Genomic DNA, 20,867 nt, shown 5'->3' on the forward strand with positions numbered 1-20,867 from the left:
TCACTATGTCAGTACCATGGCCAGTACCCTATTTGTAGCTTTTCTCAAGTTTACTGTGTGACTGTGCATGGCTATTGCTCAAAGGGATTAGTTTATAATGAATGAAATTACATACAGTATATTCAGAGTGATTGCAATTAGTGAATGAACCCTTTATTTTGGAAACGGTTATTTTCTCCTTACAGACTTCCATAATAAAAGAATTTAAGAATGCCTGGAATGTGTATAAGGTTATCTTGAAGAACAAAGATGGGAAAATCAGCCTGAGATTTCAATATGGGCAGATTAGTTGGTCTGCTAGGCTTTTATCTGCGTCATCTATGTTTCGATGATAAGAACATTGCCTATACACAAAAAAATAAGCATTACTGGTTCATTAACAATCAGACTTTTTTATTAATGTTTTTGTTTTTTTCGAAGTTCTCTCTGTGTCCTGTGTGCGAGTTATAAAGATTAGAAGAGGGATAACAAAATCCAACAGTCAATGATGCCCATTCAGAATGCATTATGACAAACAGTCATCCATGTATAAGGAATCTTGCAAAGTCAGCATCATGTTTTCGCGTATTAGTCATATTATATTACAGAAGTTGTCTACGAGGTTGTCAAGCCAGATTTCGATGGGACAGAGGCCAATGTTATTACAAAGAGAGCTGTCTGTTAGATAACAGGGCAATCTCAGGGCGAATGTTATTTGCTTTAACTGCAAATTAGATAATTCATGTCAGTTAGTATGGCTATAATGCTGTGTAGACCCTTCATCAACACGTTTCTGAAAAGGATACTGTATGGTGGAATTAAACCCCAGCCCCAGTAATATATAGGGAATGCATTCAAAATATACAAACACATTTAACTTGATAAATACCAGGAAGTGACTCCACCAATCTGATGTCACTGACCACCCAGAAGTTTTACGGAGATAACTTTGTTACTTCTAAGCGCCACTGCACCGTTCAAATTTTTAATTCTTTTAGTAGTCTTTACCAGAGTTGAACAAATCTTAATTTACCTCCACCAAGAGAAAAGCAGTTATAAAAAAATAAATAAATGGCACTCCTTGTTACTCCTATAGTAATTCCACTTTACAGCTGCTTAATGTAAGAAATATTTTGATATGCTTTTTTGATCTGTTCATATTGTCTGCCCCAAGGAATTTCAGACAGCTACGTCTAATCTTTCAAACATTATTTATGGTAGTCAGGGAATGGAATATGTTCTCTGTGATGTGTGAAATCAATCTGCCCTGGGGGAATTGAAAGTGAATAATTAAGAATGCGTCTTCATTCTTCGAGCTCCTATTCTCTCGATGTTTACAAATATAAAGTGCCAAGGTTTCTGTCAGTGGCGGCAAATCAGTGTGCGGCTGACGTGGAGTACACATGTCCAGGAATTGGCATTTTCCTACAGACTACACGGTGTAATGATACAGAAAACAACTTCTATATCCCGTTCCCAGATATGTTATCAAACTGAATAAATTCACATATCCTGCTTAGCTAGAGATTAACATTCCTGTGATACAGTTTGTTCCTGGGTACATGGTGAATGTATGCATTCCAATAACTCTCTTTCTCTTTATATATATATATATATATGTATATATATATATATATATATATATATATATATATATATATATATATATATATTATTTTAAAAAAATGAAAGCGAGTTACTGAAATGCATATTTCTACTATGCACCCAGGAACAAACTGTATCACATTTTTGCAAAGCTTTTTTTTGGCTGAATTTGAGAATTCAAAATTTGACCTGTTTTGTAAATAGAATTTCATTTTTTCACTTTGAATTCCTCTCAATTCACACTATAGTAAATCATCGTGATGCCCTAATGTCAACTAGTAAAAGATGTTTGGGTAAAGCTCAGGGGCAGCTGTCTAAATGACAGGATTTGGGCAAATTAATGTTTTCATCTATTTAATTTTAAATGGTGTTCATTAATTCCAAAAGTTTTAATTAGGACTGGGTGCCAAATCCTGAGATTTTGTAGTGTACCTTCCTTAGGAGATGCCACTGCATCTGGTTTGATAGTCTATACTTCACTGAAAAATAAACAGGCAAGCAACAGTGCTAAGCAAGAAACAATTTAAGCCAAATCTCATGACTGGCCTATTAAGAAGCTTTATTTATTCAACAAATGATTCAGGTCAGCATGTCATTCGATGTAGATCTTACTTTACTCAATACTGTAAATTTACATAAACAAGCATCAATGAGCTGTTTGTAAAATGAACAGTAAAACAATGGAGAGAAAATAGGCCTACTTATCTCCAGATGTGTGCAGCTGCCATGCGGCATCGGAATGTTCATCTGGCCTGTTTAATCTTTAGACTTTATTTCAGCCGAAAATAAAAGGATGGTGTTTTTTTCCACAGTTGTATGCTCTACAGCAAATTGTAACCATTTAAAGAATTAAAGAGACGGTAAAGTAAAAAAAAATTTTTTTAAAGGATTGCTCTAAGCAGGGCCGGCCCAAGACATTGTGCTGCCTGGGTCCAAGGATAAACTGCTGCCCCCCGCTTGCACCAAAAGCACGCCAACATCCGATATGTTATGCAGTGTGTGTAGTGAATGCAATGTCTGTTTGTGTAGTGAATGCAGTGTGTGTGTGTTCAGTGGATGCAGCGTCTGTGTGTTCAGTGGATGCTGGGTCTGCGTGTCGTGGATGCTGCGTCTGTTATTGTGTCATGGATGTAGTGCGTATTGCATGCAGTGTGTGTATACTGGCGGCAGTGTGTGTTTTAGTGGTGTCTGTGTGTCATGGATGCTGCGTCAGTAATTGTCATGGATGTAGTGTGTATTGTATGCAGTGTGTGTATTGAATATACTGTGTGTGTGTGTAGTTTGTGCAGTGGAGGCAGAGTGTGTGTAGTGGATGCAGTGTGTCTAGTGGATGTAGTGTCTGTGTGTGTGTAGTAGTGTCTGTGTAGTGCATGTAGTGTGTGTAGAGTTGGATAAATGCTAGGGTTATCCCCCCTTTCCGCCTCTTACCTGTGGGCTGAAATGGCAGAACAGTGTGTAGGAAGGTGACATTATAGGGGGAACAGTGTGTAGCAAGGGGACAGCATAGGGGTGCAGTGTGTAGGAAAGGGACAGTGTGGGGGGGGGGGCAGTGTGTAGGAACGCTGTGGGGGGCAGGGTGTGAGAGTGACAGTGGTGGGAGGCAGGGTGTCTTAGAAATACATATTCCTATAATAATTTCTGAACAAGTTTGAAAAAAAAAAATATCAGTTTGATTCATAGAAGTTATAAACAAAAAATATAAAAATATTAGAGATCACTTACTTCAACTGCAAAACAAGCACCATCCTTACCTATTGACTGTTATTAATGCCAAAGGTAATACCAAAGCCAGTTCTTTAACCTTGGTTAACCTCAAGTAGATACTCCAGTGCACAGAAATTAACAAATACTTTTATATTTTCCAACCTGCAGATTGCGTTCCGGTGGAGTGGGTTATGAACAATTTTTGGATGTGCATGGTTAATTATATAAATTTAGATTTATCAGTGATCTTACAAAACACACAAATGTTGGAGCAAATTGCTTTCTACTTGTTGGATCCTAGAAAAGACATAGACCATTAGTCTGAGTGAAATTGCACGTCTAAAGGAGTTGTCTAATATGAATTAAGCTTATTCATTAAATTAGAAATTGTAAAGAATTGCAGATTTTAGAACACATTTTTGGAAAATGTCCCTTGGAGAAGTGTGAGATTTTTGGGGTATTGTCCATTTGGCTAAATTTAACTTTTTTACCAATTTCCTTGACAGACAGACAGACACACACACTTTCAAACATTGTGGAATAAAGATGACATAATTTGTGAAGATTCAAAATGCACAGATTTTCTGTTAAAAAGCTACATAATGCGAATTCTGTTAGGAAGATTGTTTTAACGTTAATGGCGGGCTTTATAAAAATAAAGAATATATGGTCTGTTCCAAAACTAATTTTAGTCATTGATGTAGGAAGTTGTCCTTTGAATCTTATGGATCATTTAATATCCTAGTAAACAGCTGTGCACGTCTGGAATTTAGCAAACGTCTATAGACAGCTTCTTAATTTATACTTGTCAAAGTTTTATTTCACAAGTAATTAGATTTGCATCGTAACTTGTCGGTTCACCACAAAGACTTCTGACTAGTAAGCTTAAACGGACATGCAAGTAACATGACTAATACAGCTTATTTATGAGGTTATGGCGTAAGGAGCCTTTATGTTAAATCTTATTTTCAGGTGGTTTAAAAAACAAAAAAAAAAAACAAAGGCCTTCAACGCACAAAATACCCAGCACCTCTGTCCAGTTCTTTTTGTAATGCAAACTTTTCTCTCTTCCACGCTGGTTGCAAAATGGCAATGATAGGCTTTGAGCACTGGGGATAGCTGAGCACAGAGTCTATTAATACCATCCTAATTTGCAAATGAGAAGTAGCCATTTTTATTGAAGTAGCCATTTTTATAAATTGGCTAACACACTTCCAGCTTTCTCAGCCTTTTATTGCCATCCAAAGTTGGATGGGAAAATGAAGTCTACATCCACATTAGCCATGGGACACTAGAGAGATTAGGCCTAATGAGTTGCAGTAGCTATGGTGCTTTGAGTGCCTACCTAAATTCAGGTATATTTGGCCATTAATAGCTGCTACAATTGTCAATCACACACACTTTGCAGTTTTATGTAAAACTGTAATCCAATAAGCTTTTTCTTTCAGATTAGTGACAGAATTAACATTTAGCTCTAGAAGCATAAAAATACATACTTCTACACGTTTTAAAGTATGGAATGGGATTAAAAACATGTTCACAGTAGTAAGTAGAATGTAGTGAGGTGGTAAAAACATCTACCCCACAGGACTGACTAAAAACTATAAAAACACTGATCATATTCTTGGTCTTCATTTGAAGCGGTATATATCGTTTACAATTTTTGTAAAGGACACTGAATGTGATGTGCCAGTTTGTGCAGTGATAGTTGAGGAGAAGTGTAGATATACATACCTGAAGCTCTCCCTTGTAGGCATTGGGTATACTAAAATAGGGCCATCAGCAAACTCATATATGTACTGACTCCTTGAGAGTGTAAAAACAGATTCTGGTTCCACAACTATTCAATGTAGAACCCAAAACGACAAATGTCCAGCACATATAGGGGGAAAAGCACTCCAAGTTTATTGAGGTCCCCACAGCAAGTAAACAACATTTTGACCAACCAGTAGGTCTTACTCAAATTCGTGCTTTATCCACCAAGAGCTGATCTAATGGCTTTCTCTCACTCATGCACAAGAATATAAAACAGAAGACTATAAAAAACATTGTGAAACTGTGAGATCCTCCATAGCCTAACTGTCATAAGATGTATTTTTACCCATGGTTGTGACAATTGGCAAAATGTGACAGTGGAAGCTCCGCCTTTTGTCAAGTATTGTCAACTTGGGCTTGAAAGCAGAGAATCTGAGAATGGGCAAAAGATCAGAAAATGTATTAATTTTCCCTTTTTGTTAGTCCCAGCTCAGGTCATTTTTTATCTCAAAAGTGCCATTACAGAGGGAACCTATACCATTTGCATATCAGACTGATCCCCTTAATAAGGAGGAGAGCCCAGTTCAAAATGCCAAGAAGTTCCCTCTGCACAACCCCGAACGATCATTTCTGACTTTTTGGGCCTCGTCAGCGAAGTGTAGCTGATATCCCTCTAGGCACAGTGAGACTTTGTTTAGACTTTGACCATAGTCTGTAGCAGGTCCTACTTTGGTTACTGGTATCTTTTGATTGCTTTTGATTTCCATGTAATACGAATGTAGCCAGTAAGAGTATGTTCTAAAAATTTTATAATTATGAAAAATGCAATAGTGACAAGGTGGTGACAGAGCCACTTTACATCATAGCTATTATTAATTCTGTTGATCAAGGACAATAGCCCAAAGTATCAATTGGAACACCTGATCCACTCGAGGCAACAATAGTGCATGCCACTGTTAGACATTCTTAGTCTGTCTGGCTTATTAGCTATCTATAATATTCACTTCTAACTAATCTTAATGTTTAAGCACCGACCGCGTTTCCTCTGGGCAAATGTCTGTGGTCTGGGTGACCAGCAGGAGAGCATTGCATTCAGCAATTCTGATCTTCCACACGTTTACAGAAAGGGCCTGACGTATGTGTAAACCTGCCTCATCTTTGAATAAAGACTTGCAAACTTTTTTTTTTACCTGCGAGTGCTCTCTATTTGTGGAATTATACCTCACAATATAATAAATGTAATGTGTTACATTTATATTGCCCAGATTAACATTACTTAGAGAATTTAAAAAGTGCTGCCCATTAACAAGAAACACTTTTCATTAAAACATTGGCCTTTGTTCCTGGCTAAAATGTTTAAATAAACAGTAATATTGTCCTGTTGATAGGTAGGTGTTGACTTTGACAGCTGTTTGCTATTGAGATAGAAACATAGTTTGTGTGCTCCATTGTGGCTGGAAAAAAATACATACAAAAGAATTCCCGAACAAATGATTTTATAGGATGATCGAATTACCAGCAGGTGACGTTAAAGTGGAAATACTAGTTAAAAATATCTTTATTTTCCAGATAATCCTACTGGTTGTATTGATGCTGTTTACACCTCACTCATTTCTAGTGTATTTCAATATTGATTGTTTTACAATGTAATGTAAAACTATTAAAGGTCAATTCTTACATTTTTTTTCAATATAATGCTTATTTATCCCCATATTTAACAAATCTGAGTTTGTAATGTCTAAAAATTAAAATGAAATGCAGAAATTAGAAACACAGAATGTGACGGCAGATAAGAACCATTCGGCCCATCTAGTCTGCCCAATTTTCTAAATACTTTCATTAGTCCCTTACCTTATCTGATATCTAGGATAGCCTTATGCCTATCCCACGCATGTTTAAACTCCCTCAATGTGTTAACTTCTACCACTTAAGCTGGAAGACTATTCAATGCGTTGACTACCCTCTCTGTAAAGTAATACTTCCTGAAATTATTTCTAAACCCTTGCCCCTCTAATTTAAGACTACATCCTCATGTTGTGGTAGATTTTCTTATTTTCACACCATTGTATATACCTCTATACCGTTAACTAAAAACTGAGAGCTTCCATCTTGGCTCCATGTCAACTCCTTGAGCTCTTTTTGCACCTGTCCAATGAAACCAATGCACAGGGCAGATTTAGTTTAAACCCATATAAATGGTTATGTTCTAACACAACACAGGAGACTTTTCAATAGGTGCTATTCTAGGGTAGATGACGAACAGTTGAGACATTTTAATGTATTTGAAAAATAGGCGTGCGCCCGGACACACCCCTATGCAGGACACTCTTATCTATACTTTAGCCTATTTAGGTCCTTACCCAGACATGTGTGACATTTATTATCTGGTAGAAGATAAGGATTATCATTTATCTTGTGATCAGTGATAAAAAAAAAAGAATAGTTTTGCTATAGTGTAATTTGAAAAATGTAAATATTTTCCTTTAACTAAAAAAAAGTGCACACCTAACAACATGTTCTCTGCGTGCCTCTGGTCTAAAGAGAGCACTTTGCCTCAAGTTGTGTGAATTTACAGTCTATTTAAGTCACCAAAATAAAAATCCAATTCATTGTTGCAGGTGGCATTGTACACCTCTTAACTCTATCAGCTGTGTGATACCATTTCATGTCTTCTGAGTGAGGCTTGCCACCCTGTCTATTCCTAGAGGCCATCTCGAATGATTAAAGAAGTATTGTTTCAGGGTTATTCAGTAAAGTAAGAATTCAAAGTGAAATTCATATTTAAGGTCAGATTGGCCAAGCTGAAAATATAGTTCACTTTACCAGTTTGGCTTATTTTACCCTTAAATTTGGAATAACTCTATATATTTTACAATGTGCTGATTTGCTGGGGACCTCTGCAGCACAGCATATAGATTAAATCAGTGACTTCCTGAAGGCGAACTTGTTATTCACACAATTTACGGATAACAGCTTCCCTTTAAATCACACTAAATAAGACAGCGAAAAAAAATTCTAAAGGCCAGGTTACATCTAATTTCGGTCTACCCCATGACATCTGGAATTGCAAGTAAAAAAACGTTACAGATGCCCGTCAGAAATAGGGTTTCTAAACGGTATTCTGCACAACTCAGCATAATTTGCCCCTCAGATCCCTGTAAACGACACCACACTGTTACATGATGCTGCTAAACCTATTCTTATGCCATAATGTAACCTGGGTGCGATCCTACGCAATCATCCAGTTCCCTAATATAGCCCAATGCAGTTACCACATGGAGCACAATGGATTTAAAGAAGTAACAGAGTAAAGAAATGTAGATGACGCACAAGGTTATTCATTCAAATGTGAATTGCTGATAATTTAAAGTACATTAAAACCTTTAAGTCAAAACAAATAAACTGGGGGAAATTCTCCAAATCAACTAGGTTTCAAGTCTGGCTACTCTGGCCTAAAAATAAAAATTACCTCTGAAATCTCTCTAATTTAACACTTTTGTGAATTAATCTAGCCATCACTTATTGATTGACAGCCTGACTGATTGTGGGGGAGTCCAGAATCACAAACAGCAACATTAAAGAATTGAACATTCTAAATAAAGAGGCATGTTTTACCTGTAATAACTCTGCAGTAGTTTATAGTAGAAAAAAAATCTTTAATCATCGAACATACCATTGACATTGCTCACTCTATATATCCATTCGTCGAGGAAATTCTTATAAAGGTACATTTTTATTGCATGGGTTCAGAACATTCATTTCATATTTGGGATCTGAGTACTGAGCACACTACACTGCTGCAGGGGTTTAGTGAATAAATTAGTATTTGTGGATAGGAATTGGCGTGGGAGTAATCTAGGCCAAAATAACTGTGTTGGAGAAATGTCGAATTTGGCTACTTTGATCTTTGTCCATTCACAACAATTGATGGTTTAGTAAATAAACTTTGTAATTGTGATCAAGCCAAATGCACTGGGAATAGTTAACTCTATAAATCTAGATCTATTTTAGTAATTTTTTTTTTTTTTAATTTTTATTACACGTGCAGGGGTTTTGGATGAGTTCGTTGGTTTTCTAGTGTCAGGGAGAACGACTTCCAGGGGGTTGCACTCTGGCAACAAGTCAGAGCAAGCCCTCCCGATGCTTGTAACTCTAACCTAGTCTGTTTACTCAGAGAGGAGGTATCTCAAGAAAAAAAAAAAGGCCCGAGGCCATAAATCTCTACCAGGGGAGGGGCATGTGTTTCTTTACCTGCGGCAAAAATATTTAAGATTGCCTGCAAAATAGACCTCGACGAGTCAAAGTTTATCGCAGGAAACTGATAGTAACATTGCTTTTATTTCAGCGTGGGAGTAGTATGTAGGCAGTATACAACTGTACACACTTTATGTAGCATACCCAGATCATTACTATTATTATTATTTGCTAATTCAAACAAACATTCTGTGTCGCTATTGAGGTGGTGTGGGACACGTGCCACTGTTTGCATGTATGGGGTTTCTCTGATGTGTTGTGCAGCCTCGCATTGTAATGCGTGCGTGTGTATATGTATGCATTGTCCTTGGCAAGGCTGTGCATGTCTGCATACATTTTTGGGACATGTTTATCTTGCAGCTCCTTTATGTCCGTGAGTAGCAAGCAAGTGCATGTATGTGTATTTGATGGCAATGCTGTTTGCTTTGTGGTATGTCTGTATGGTTGCATGGCTGTGAGTTTGGTTGTATGTCTGTGTGCTTGTGTGGCTGTGTGTTTGGTCAGGCCTGATCTCCCATTAGGCAGAGTAGCTCCTGATGGGGATGCCTATTCTGCCTGTTAAAAGGGCCCTCCATACGTCCTGCCCATGCTGACTGGAATAGAGGCTGCTGGACTCTGGCATCGCTGCATTCAGTCTGAGGGAACCTGATCTGTGCATGGCCACGCCCCTTCAGACGGAACACTGTGATCTGTGCATGGTCCCGCCCCCTCAGACTGAACATAGTGTTCTATGCATAGCCCCGCCCCCTCCGACAAACTGTGATCTGTGCATGGCCCCGCCCCCTCAGACAAACTGTGATCTGTTCATGGCCCCGCCCCCTCAGACTGAACATAGTGATCTATGCATGGCCACTTCCCCTCAGACTAAACCATGTTCTTGCATTGCCCCACCCCTCAGACTGAACACAGCGATCTGTGCACGGCTCCACCCCCTCAAACTGTGATCTGTGCATGGCCCCGCCCCTCAGACTGAACATAGAGATTGGTGCATAGCCCCACCCCCTCAATCAGCGATTTTGCATGGCCCCGCCCCCTCAGAATAAACCGAGCGTTCTGGTTTGGTTGGGGGGTAATTTGAGAATTCTGTGCCTACAGGCACTCATGGTGTAAATCCTGCTCTGTATTTGGTAGATGTGCTGTAATGTCCTGTTCCATGCTATAATTGCCCATGTCCTAAAGCCATGTTTTCAGCTGGAATCTCATCCATGATTATCCACGACAAGTATTGTTACTGATTTTGTAGCCAAATAAATAATTCTTCTCACACCCTGATCCTGAACTTCTATCCAGCTTTGTCCTCAATCATCCTACAAGGTCTATTTGTGTGTCCTTTGTGCTATAAACTCTCTTTGTAACATTTATTTGTTTTGTTCGGTGGGTGTTACCCTGCAACTGACATTCACACCTGACTTTATACTGGACAATGCGGATCACTGACAGGTGCATTCTCCTAGGCGTGTTTCCACTAAGCTCCATATTGAAATCTGAGAGGCAGCATTTAGGCTCAGATTTCCAAGCTGCGACTATAGCCAAATTACAGAATGTCTCCTAATCCAGTATTTTTGGCTACATTTTGCCATTTAGATTTCAGTATATCACAATAAAGAGTTCAGTGATTAACCTTGCGGTTATCCAACACAGCAGATTAGCAGGATCTATTTACAGGAATTTGCCTGAAATGAAAGCATGCAAGCCTATATAATGAAACTACTAATAAACCTGCTTGTTTTGCTTCTAAAGCACTGAAAAAAGTGGACACAATCTGGGGAGGGAGTCTTCATTTCTGTGTAATATTATGAACGATGAATCCTTTCCTTTAGCATTCCTATTTAGCAAGGACAGTCGGTATTTTGGACCCAAATCCCTCTGTCCCTCTTTTGTGCCCTAATGTTCCTCTTTTCTAGGAGCTCCATATTGCTGGTATGTCTGAGTGTGTAGCAGAGCTCCACAGCAATAATATTCACAGTAATGTGTATTTAAACTACTATAAATGTGTAATTCGATACATTGTTCTAAGCCACAGTTTAGTTTAATATATTATTAGTAAGTCACCTAAAATTTCTCAAAACACCCTCACTAACCCTCGAAAATTATAGTGTCCCTTTTTGCCCATTTGAAATATTGGGTAGCATGCCTTTTGCGTTTTGACAGTGCCTTGTACATAGTAAAGGTATTCAATGATTTACATAAATAGTAACAGAATTTCAGGATAAAATAGCTGAATTGGAAAAACTAAAATCTCAAAGGTTATTTATTTTGACTGTTTTTGAGCTAAAATGCTAATTAAATTTTGAACGGACTTTGAATTCCCAGTTATAAACACTTTAGTCTTGAGATATCATATGTGGTAGATGGTGAACCTAATGGTGTTCTGTAAGATTTCTGATAATTCCATTTTATCTCTCTGACTTGGTGTTTCCATTTCAGACATTTGTCTTCCATCTGTACTTTAATATCTGCAATATGGGCTTCTGAGGTGGTCGATATGCCAAGACATCCATGAGGTGTCCATAACTTGGCATGTCATTAACTTTTGATGTTTTTATTATAGTTCCTTAATGATGGATCTGGTTGAAACATGAGGAAAGAAAGACATTGAGGCACATTCAATTCCCATATACAAAGATACAATCCAGTGGACTGAGAGACCTTCACATGCTCCCTAGACTGTGTGACACTAATAGCTGCCACTGGGATCCACAGTGTGTGTTCCTGCTCAGTTTGAAGCAAAAGTATAACTAGACTGTAATGGGGTGACAGGTCCCCTGCATGGAATTCAGGCTTGTCCTACAATGTTGTCAGTCCCTACTCTAGCACCAAGGACCACCACCATGATTCTTCAGAGTAAGGTCTTGCCTACTACCCAATGGACAGAGAGCCATCACCCCAGTGCCTACTTCTTCCTCCAGGGAGGTACTGACACCTCTGCCTACTCCTGTATGGCGGGTATCATCACCTTTGCCAAGATAGTCTTCTGACTCTGTCTTTATGAAGAACTTTTGGTTCACAGGCCCACCCAAGTGATTATACTCTCTGCCAACCCATGCCCAGATACTGCCACACCAACACTCAAATAACAGAAGTGACATTTCTGTATCAGTGGGGCAAAAACATCCAAAACTATTTATTCAACATCCAGTATTCGCACAACAATGCTAAAAGAACAAAAATACATTGCAGGTGACACTGTCAGAAGCACTCCCAATTCGATAGGCACTTAGAGGTAACCCATTCTCAAAATGTGATCGATGCAGTAGCTACCACTATTAAATAGAACAATACAACTTGATTGGCCAATCAAACAAATAAAAAAACATAAACAAAAACAAGAAGTAAGTCTGATATCACGGACAGCTTTACGTTAAATAATTTCTGCACTCCGTCTACATATTACAAAGTGAAAATTAAAACAACACTCTCAGGTTAAGTAAGCCACACCATCTGAGGTGTTTACTTACTACCACAGCAGGGTATTTCTAAACAGCCGATGTACCATTTGCAATAGTGAATCCACACAGTGACTTTTGTGACATTCTATTTTGGAATAAAGTCCAGAATATGGACGTCATAAAACGAATTTGAATACATATAAATAGAAAGCTAATACAGGTGTTAATGCATGACTCCCCACCCCTGTTTATTCAGGTGCAGTAAAATCTAAACTAGATGACAATAACCCTAATAAAAAAAATGAAAGCTATCCACTGTACCTGTATTCTTGCAGGCAAAGTGTCTTGTATTCTGATTGTATTGTGGATTAACTAAAGGAAACAAAAAAACATTGGGTGTCTGTATGTGTAAAAAGTGTCATTGGTGAGAGTAACGTTTCCAGGTGTTTAAATAACAATTCAAACAAGCTTGAGTATGTACATAGTGCACCTGCTTGTCGAACAGAAATATTGTACACGCGCATAGGGGTTAACAGAGAATAGTCAAATATGAGTTTTAAACACTGCCTTTTACACATATACAGCGCTCTGCTTATGTGAGAATTGGCATGTGGCTTAACTATATCCTGTGGTCCTGTATGCCATGCAACACATAGGAAGTCATTTACATTATATAGTTCATAACAATAGTAAGACTAAATGCCTTGACCAATTGTGCCTGACAGTACAATGTATATTTGTAAAATTAGTTGCAACATTGTAACACGTTGTTCTTGAGCAGCCCTGCCAATCATGGGCCAAACTCTAAGGTCACTGTAAGCACCATCACAACTTTGCATTATTGCATGGCTTAGACCTACAGCAATTTGTAAAATGCTGTGAGGAATGGAACTGCTGTTGGAGATAAAGGACACATTTCATAAGTCTCTATTGGACAGAGCTTTATGGGAAATGAATGAACTCCTCTTTTCAGAGAAAAGGCAGTGTTTACATTACAGCCTAGAAACACATCCACTGGCCACTCCTTAGATGGCTGCTAAAGGTGCTTCCTGGGGCAGTGCTGCACAGTGTGCAGCCTTGATGTTCACTGTCTCCACACTCTGCATTGAGACACTAAACTTTCTACGAGGAGATGCTGATTAGCTAGTGTGGCGTCTGGCTCTGCCCGCGCCTTCTTGGGTGAGATAATCAGAATTGATGATGTCAGCCCATGCAATGTTTTCCTATGGGAAAGCTGAGATGATCAATTCTGATTATGTCAGCCAAGGAGGCAGTCTGGGGCATGGCCAGACTCTAGGAGCCCCAGATGGTGCTGGAAAAAGGTGAGTAAATCAAACTTCCAGAGGTAAGGGGGGGCAGACCACAAACAGTGGTTTTACCACTGTAGTGTCAGGCAGGCCCGGACTGGCCATTGGACCCGGGGAGCTCTAGCCAACAGCTCCGCCAGGTTTCTCTTGCGAGGTTGGAGCATTGCCGTGGTTACCATTGCCGCTCAGATCTCACGAGAGTAAACTCTAGCCCGCAGGCTAGAGTTCACTCACCACTAGCACCACCAGGAATGGCAGCAGTACGGCCCCCCCTCCCAGGCTAAAGATAACAAGGGAGGGTGGATATAACGTTTGTTTTTGTTGGTGTTCCAAAGATTGCTTATCTCAGGAGTACATAGCTGCTTGTGTATGCATGTGTGTAAAACATGTATCGAACTGCAGACCTGCTAAATACTGCAATGAGTAAAGCACATGGTTTACATTCATTTTTGTAAAGCGGCTCTGTCATGGTTTGTTTTTCTTTCAGTTTTCTTTAGCTCATGCCCTTTGTCCTTTGAATCTAAATGCTTACTCTCCCCCCATTGACACTTGCCTTTTTTTAAATATTTTTTTTCTAATTTTTCCATTGTGCTGAATCTTAATACATGGGTGCCTCCATTTAGTTCTCCTCAATTTGCCCTTCTGTGGAATTCTGTTGACAGCGTTGACAGATGGATTGTGGGTAAACTTTGGGTAAGCTTTACCCGTTGCCCACATTTGCCCCAACACACTTGTTAGATTGACAAAAGAGGCCTTAAAAGTGGAGTTTGTAGAGTTGCATCCAAGCCCTGTCAGTCATAGTGCTCTATTTTTCTCTTTTAGAATTGCATACAAACTCGTACACTAAATGAGTTTATGTGCAGCACTGATATGAAATGGATTTGCAGGCACTGCTAACTGGGAGAGATCACTTGCAAGTCTAACAGACTATGTCTGTCTTTTTTATGATTTGTGCTTGCACATCCATCAGAGACAGGGTCAGCCTTTGGCCTTACAAACACCCCCTTTCCGAAGGCAGTGTCTCAGGCCCTGCATGTGAGCACTCTATACCTGCTGAGAGCCAAGAAGTGTAACTCCTAGATCTTTGATTGTATGGCTGTAAAGTAGAGCTCCAAGCGACCCTTTAAATTACTATTCTATCAGTCTGACAAATTTGTCAAACAAAAGCCTATTTAGATAGGACCCTAGCACCATAACCACTTTAAAATATATTATACTAAACACTACAGCACTATATATACACTACAGCACCCCTCACACTGTATCAGAACACACATTACGCTCCAGATACACGCTAGATCCCTTACCCAGCTTTGGATCATTTACTCTACACACACTAGATCCCTATATACACTCTGAATCCTCTATATATACACACACACACACACACACACACACACACACACACACGCACGCACACGCACACACACAATCTCCTATACACACTCTGGGTTCTTTACACACAAGATCCCCTACACACACTGCACCACCTACACACAATACATTTCTGAAATACAAACTCTGGATCCCCTATGCACACACTACATTCCTTGTCAGCAAACACATACAACATTCTCTAAACACACACTCTCTACAACCTCTACACACACTATGTCACCTATACACACACACACACACACTACATCCAGTATGCACACACTCGCTACATCCAGTATGCACACACTATGCCCCCATACACACACTCTCTGCAGCCCCTAGCCACACATATTGCACCACAAACACAAATGAAATTGACCTATTACACAATACCACACCACAATCTGTTCACTCTACACACATGCAATCCCACAAGCAGGCTCCAAACGTATGCACCATACGCTTTTCTGGCCCTTTTGTCCTCTGGTATCCCACTTATGGAGACACCAGAGACAAGTTAAAAGCAAACACAGCGCAAGCTCGTTATTAAATTCGCTTGCGCTGTGCAGAACAAATACAGGGCCTATTTCTCATGCTAGAGCTCTTCAGCGGGGCTCTGCACATTGAACCAACATGCTCACTTTGAGAGTGGGCGTGCTTGTCATTAGTGATGACAAAACACACCCTCTCTGGCCCCGCTCCTTTCTCAGGGGGCCGCTGTGGTTGAAAAATGCCCAGGCCAAATTTTCCCAGTCCGGCCCTGGTGTCAGGAATACATGTTTGTGTTCTTGACGCTTTAGAGCCCCTTTTAACATTTTATTTGTTTCATACTGGGAAATGTATAAAATGGGCCTGATCTATAAGAATCACACATGTGGCAGATGCAGAAAGAACTTGCAGCTCTGACACAGTTCTAGAGCCTGAGTTGTCATTATTAAAGAACACAGACTGCTTTATGCTGTTTATAAAAAGTTTTTTTCCAAACATAAATATCCCATTTCATTTCCCTTTAATTTAAATAAATGTAAAATATATTACTTTGTTATAGAAAAATTTACTTTGTTTATAACCTGCATCCTCACCTTGCCATGCAGACATAGATTCCATTAAACAAAGGGAAACTGTTGCAGATCATAGTCCTGTAACTCTTTATAGTAAACCTTCAAATAGTCAAGTGGTAAAGAAAAGAGTGTGATTTATTTGAGCTTTTTAAAAATACACTATTTCCTGTGCAGTTGTGTGGGATGACGTTTTGTCACAGTTAATGAATCCGACTTATAATTCATGTACACCACATATTCATTTATTTTACATGCTTCTATGTTTGTTTTATTGTGCTCTTATTTATTATCAGATTTTTTTCACTAAACTTGGGATTATTGTGAATTAATCAGGGAATTGCACATTTTCAGTTAGACTCGCTTGGCATAAAAGCATCCGTTTTCAACAATCTCCATTTTAGCAAATAATTCGGATATTTTATGAGGCAAATAATAATATTAACAAAGTATTTATCCAGGAAAGGTACATTCAGATTACTCTGGTTTTCAAGTACGCCCTGGGGATGTTACCTTAGCCCAACATACAGGGGTTGTTACCATTACCCAATTTAATGGTACTCAATTTATCTACTTCGGAAGGATGAACGGCTGAGTCATTTGAAACGGCGATCCAAGGGTTGAACAGATTCTACTGACAATGCATTAGCCCAGTGAGCTCAAATGTATGCAAACATGTACAGACATGTAGACAATCTCATTACATTATACTTATTATACCATATGTCTAGCAATGCACTGCCAAATTGCACACACACACACACACACATACAGCACCGGCCTAGACTTTAATTTAATGGAGCATTTGGCAACTGCCTTGAAATATCACCTGTGGCCATTGGCTATATAAGGTATCTTCAGCACAATGTTTCCAAGAAAAAAATCCACCATAAGTCTAATCATTCTATTCTATGGGTGGTCTATGGATTGAATGTGTGTTGGCCAGGACTGGTTTCATTTGGAGTATTTTGTTGTAAAGCGTCTGGAATGTTTCTGAAGACCTTTTTATTGTTATTCTTGCACCAGAAACATGTTTAAACATTACTCTATTTGTGATAAGTATATTCAGTTGATTTTGAATATACTAGGCCTATTGTGTGGACCTTCTTCCAAAGGGGAAACTCGTCAACCTGCCAGTTTATATACATATATGTGTTTATATTACATGTTTTTCCCGTTATTTCAATATCTGTGTATTGGCTAAAAAATAAACCACACAGCTGACTTTGACCACACGGTCTGCAAACGTTCAAACTAAAAGGGAGAGGTAAGGCATCATACACAAGTTGGGTTTGTAGGAGAGTAAAAGCAGAAGTGTGGTTATTATGGAATGATTAGTAAGTCTCTTAAGAGAGATGAGGTTTTTGATGGAGCTTTTAAAGATTGCACGGGGGGAGTTGTGGTTAGAATGAATCATCGAATTTAATAGAACCTCTTAAGAAAATAATACATTCTTCAGAGTGCTACAGTTACGCCACACCATGTAGCAGACTATAATAACACATATCAGATAAAAAAAATAAAATTTGAATGCTTTACACATGTGTTCAACATTCATTTCCTATATGTAATGGTCCTTCATGATATGTTAGATTTAACCTCTCTCTAATTGTATCCTTCCTGTGTGTGCTTGGGCCTGTCTTCTCTCAAAGTCTCCTGTCACCACCATTTCTTTTATCAAATGTACAACCTTTGGTCTAAGCATCTTCTCCCTATCTCGGAGCTCCCAACCTCATCAGAGTCCTTTAAACATTTTATTTTCCACCCCTTTAAACAACTCCAGAACAGCTCTCAAGGGAGTTCTAGTGCAATTCTACATTATCAACATTATGAAAACGTGATTTTGTCTGACTGATAGTGATAATAATGTCTGCGGAATTATAGGAGAACCTTTAGACATCTCCAGTTCCCAGGGGACACCAAAGCGCAGCGTTTGGTTGTTTTTAAAGTGTTAAACTATTGTATATATTTTATTATAGACTGGCATGTGTAAACATTTCAGCTCGACAAAAGGTTGTGTGAGTGACGGCTTGCTCATACGCAACCTGCACCATCTATTGTTTACATGTAGAAATAAGCGTTTTAAGTACAAGAAATTGAGAACAACTTCTTGATAATACTGGAAACTAGTACTTAATTGCAGTCGATGTGATGGCCACTAAATGTCATACAATCACTGCGCTAGACTAAACAGATTTGAATAGCTGGGTTTTACATTTTTAAAGCCACGATACTGTCCAGAGGACAAAACGTAGCAGCCCTGTTTGATTTGTAAAAATATGAGGTAGTGTGTGGGTGTAACAAAAAACAGAGAAGGAAAATGTGACTAAGTTATTGTGCAAATAATTTGTATTTAAGTGCGATGAGTAATGAATCAATAAAATAGTTTAATTAGAGCCACATGCTAAATGCACTGTTATAATTTAATTTATCACTTGCTTGGCCATTAGGGACAGAAGTGTTGGCAAGATGAAAGCATTTGCCAAGTTTTTAAAATCAACGGACTGTCAAATTGCAAGTTATCAGGCTGTTTTCTTTCACTGACAGTTTAGCATATGATGATGAAAGCTTGTCAGTTGTTACTGGTGAACAATGTAACAATTCTTTAATAGTTTTCCAAGGTCGCTGTCTCTCTAAAGAAACAGGATTTTATGATTGCGAGCGGAAAGTAAAAAAAATTACGCAGGTTCCCTTCGCTCTCTTTTCTTCTATGTTGTTATTATTTCACCAACTATCCATCTACCCATTCGTAAACCATGCATTTTAATATTTCAATCATATATTTATTTCCCCCCCTCATATCTTATTTTCGTTGACTCTGACAAAACCAGTGAGATAGTTCGGTGGTTAGAGCTCCAACTGCAATATCGTTATACTTTCTGTAACTCCAGATTTGATTTCTAGCAGCTTAGTTGAGTAATGGCACAAAGACCTTATTCCATCTTGGAAACCTGGTGAAGGCAGACTTTACTCTCCCTAGTTAAATAATTTAATATTGCTATTAATATGAATTATTTATTTTTTGCCTGCAAACTCCCTCAACTCTCTTCTGTAACCCCACTCCATACTGTTATCAATATATCATTTTTTTTATGTTGGCTTGTCACACTTTCTATAATAAAGATTCCACTTTATATAGTTGTGCAAAAATAAGTATTTGACGATTTCTGTTGTTATCTTTTATACTTGCGTAATCGGACTAAACCATTTGTTTTTGATTTATTAATCAGCATTGCCCTGTTGTGATTTGTAAAAAATGATTGTTCTACCAGGAATACTTTCACATGTAAGCGAATTACTTGGCAAACAGGATGATATTAACTGAACTGTAACACCTAAAATTGAAAAGGCAAGCTTATACCAAATGATTAATATCCTACTTGCAGTAATTCAACATGACAAGCAGACTGCGTGAGCTTCAGTCTAAATTAATGTTCTAATCTCAAAGCAATTTTTTTTTACTATATCAGTTTGATAACAAGTTGTCATAAAATGGTCATGGTCCAATATGGCAGCCTTCCCCAACACCAACACATAAATAACTGCCCTGATACAGGTGTTAAATGAATATCAAGCGAGTTCTTTACATCATCCAAAAAAATGACAAAAGTTTACCCAGACAAGACAAAGCAATCTATTGCATCGTCCGTTCCTTATTGTACCAACTGTGCCCTGAAATCCTGGATATGTTCCCTGATGTCATACATATGAGGATAGCCAAGGAATGTCCTTAGTGATTGTACTATGAGTGCTGCATCGTTTTAGGGCTCTGATCATAGACTGCCTTCAGATATACTCAAACAGTCCATTTTTGAGTGAGTGCCCAATTTATTAGGGTGCTTGCTCCTCTTCTGAACTGTCCTGCCCTTTGGCACCAATATTCCAAGCCTGTCCACCAGCCAATCCTGCTATAGTACCTCTGATAATTGGAAGGTATGCAGTTAGCAGTGGTGTATCCTGGTTTTGTGCTGCCCAAGGCAGGACAAAACTCAGGCGCCACCCCCACCCAACCTTTCCCCCCGCCCCGCATTCTAAATACACACAAACACACTCACTAACAGACACACACTCCCTCACTTGCAGACACACACACTCACTGACATACACACACACTCACAGGCAAACACACACTAACAGACACACACAGTCACACACTAACAGACACACACACACTAACAGACACAGACACACACACACACACACACACACTAACAGACACACACACACACTGACACACACACAGACACAAACACTAACAGACACACACACTGACACACACTAACAGACACACACACACACACACACACTAACAGACACAAACACTAACAGACACACACACACTAACCGACACAAACACTGACACACACACTAACAGACACAGACACGCACTAACAGACACACACACTAACAGACACAGACACACACTAACAGACACAGAC

The 20,867-nt window shown here is 38.9% G+C and overlaps 1 protein-coding gene across 1 annotated transcript in view; it reads left to right on the top strand.

The window, feature by feature from the left end:
- Window positions 1–20,867, top strand: part of NTN4 (netrin 4) — a 117,084-nt gene that overhangs the window by 27,114 nt on the left and 69,103 nt on the right. The window lies entirely within an intron of this gene.

The sequence above is a fragment of the Pelobates fuscus genome, chromosome 3 (assembly GCF_036172605.1).
Source record: "Pelobates fuscus isolate aPelFus1 chromosome 3, aPelFus1.pri, whole genome shotgun sequence".
NCBI classification, from domain to species: Eukaryota; Metazoa; Chordata; class Amphibia; order Anura; family Pelobatidae; genus Pelobates; species Pelobates fuscus.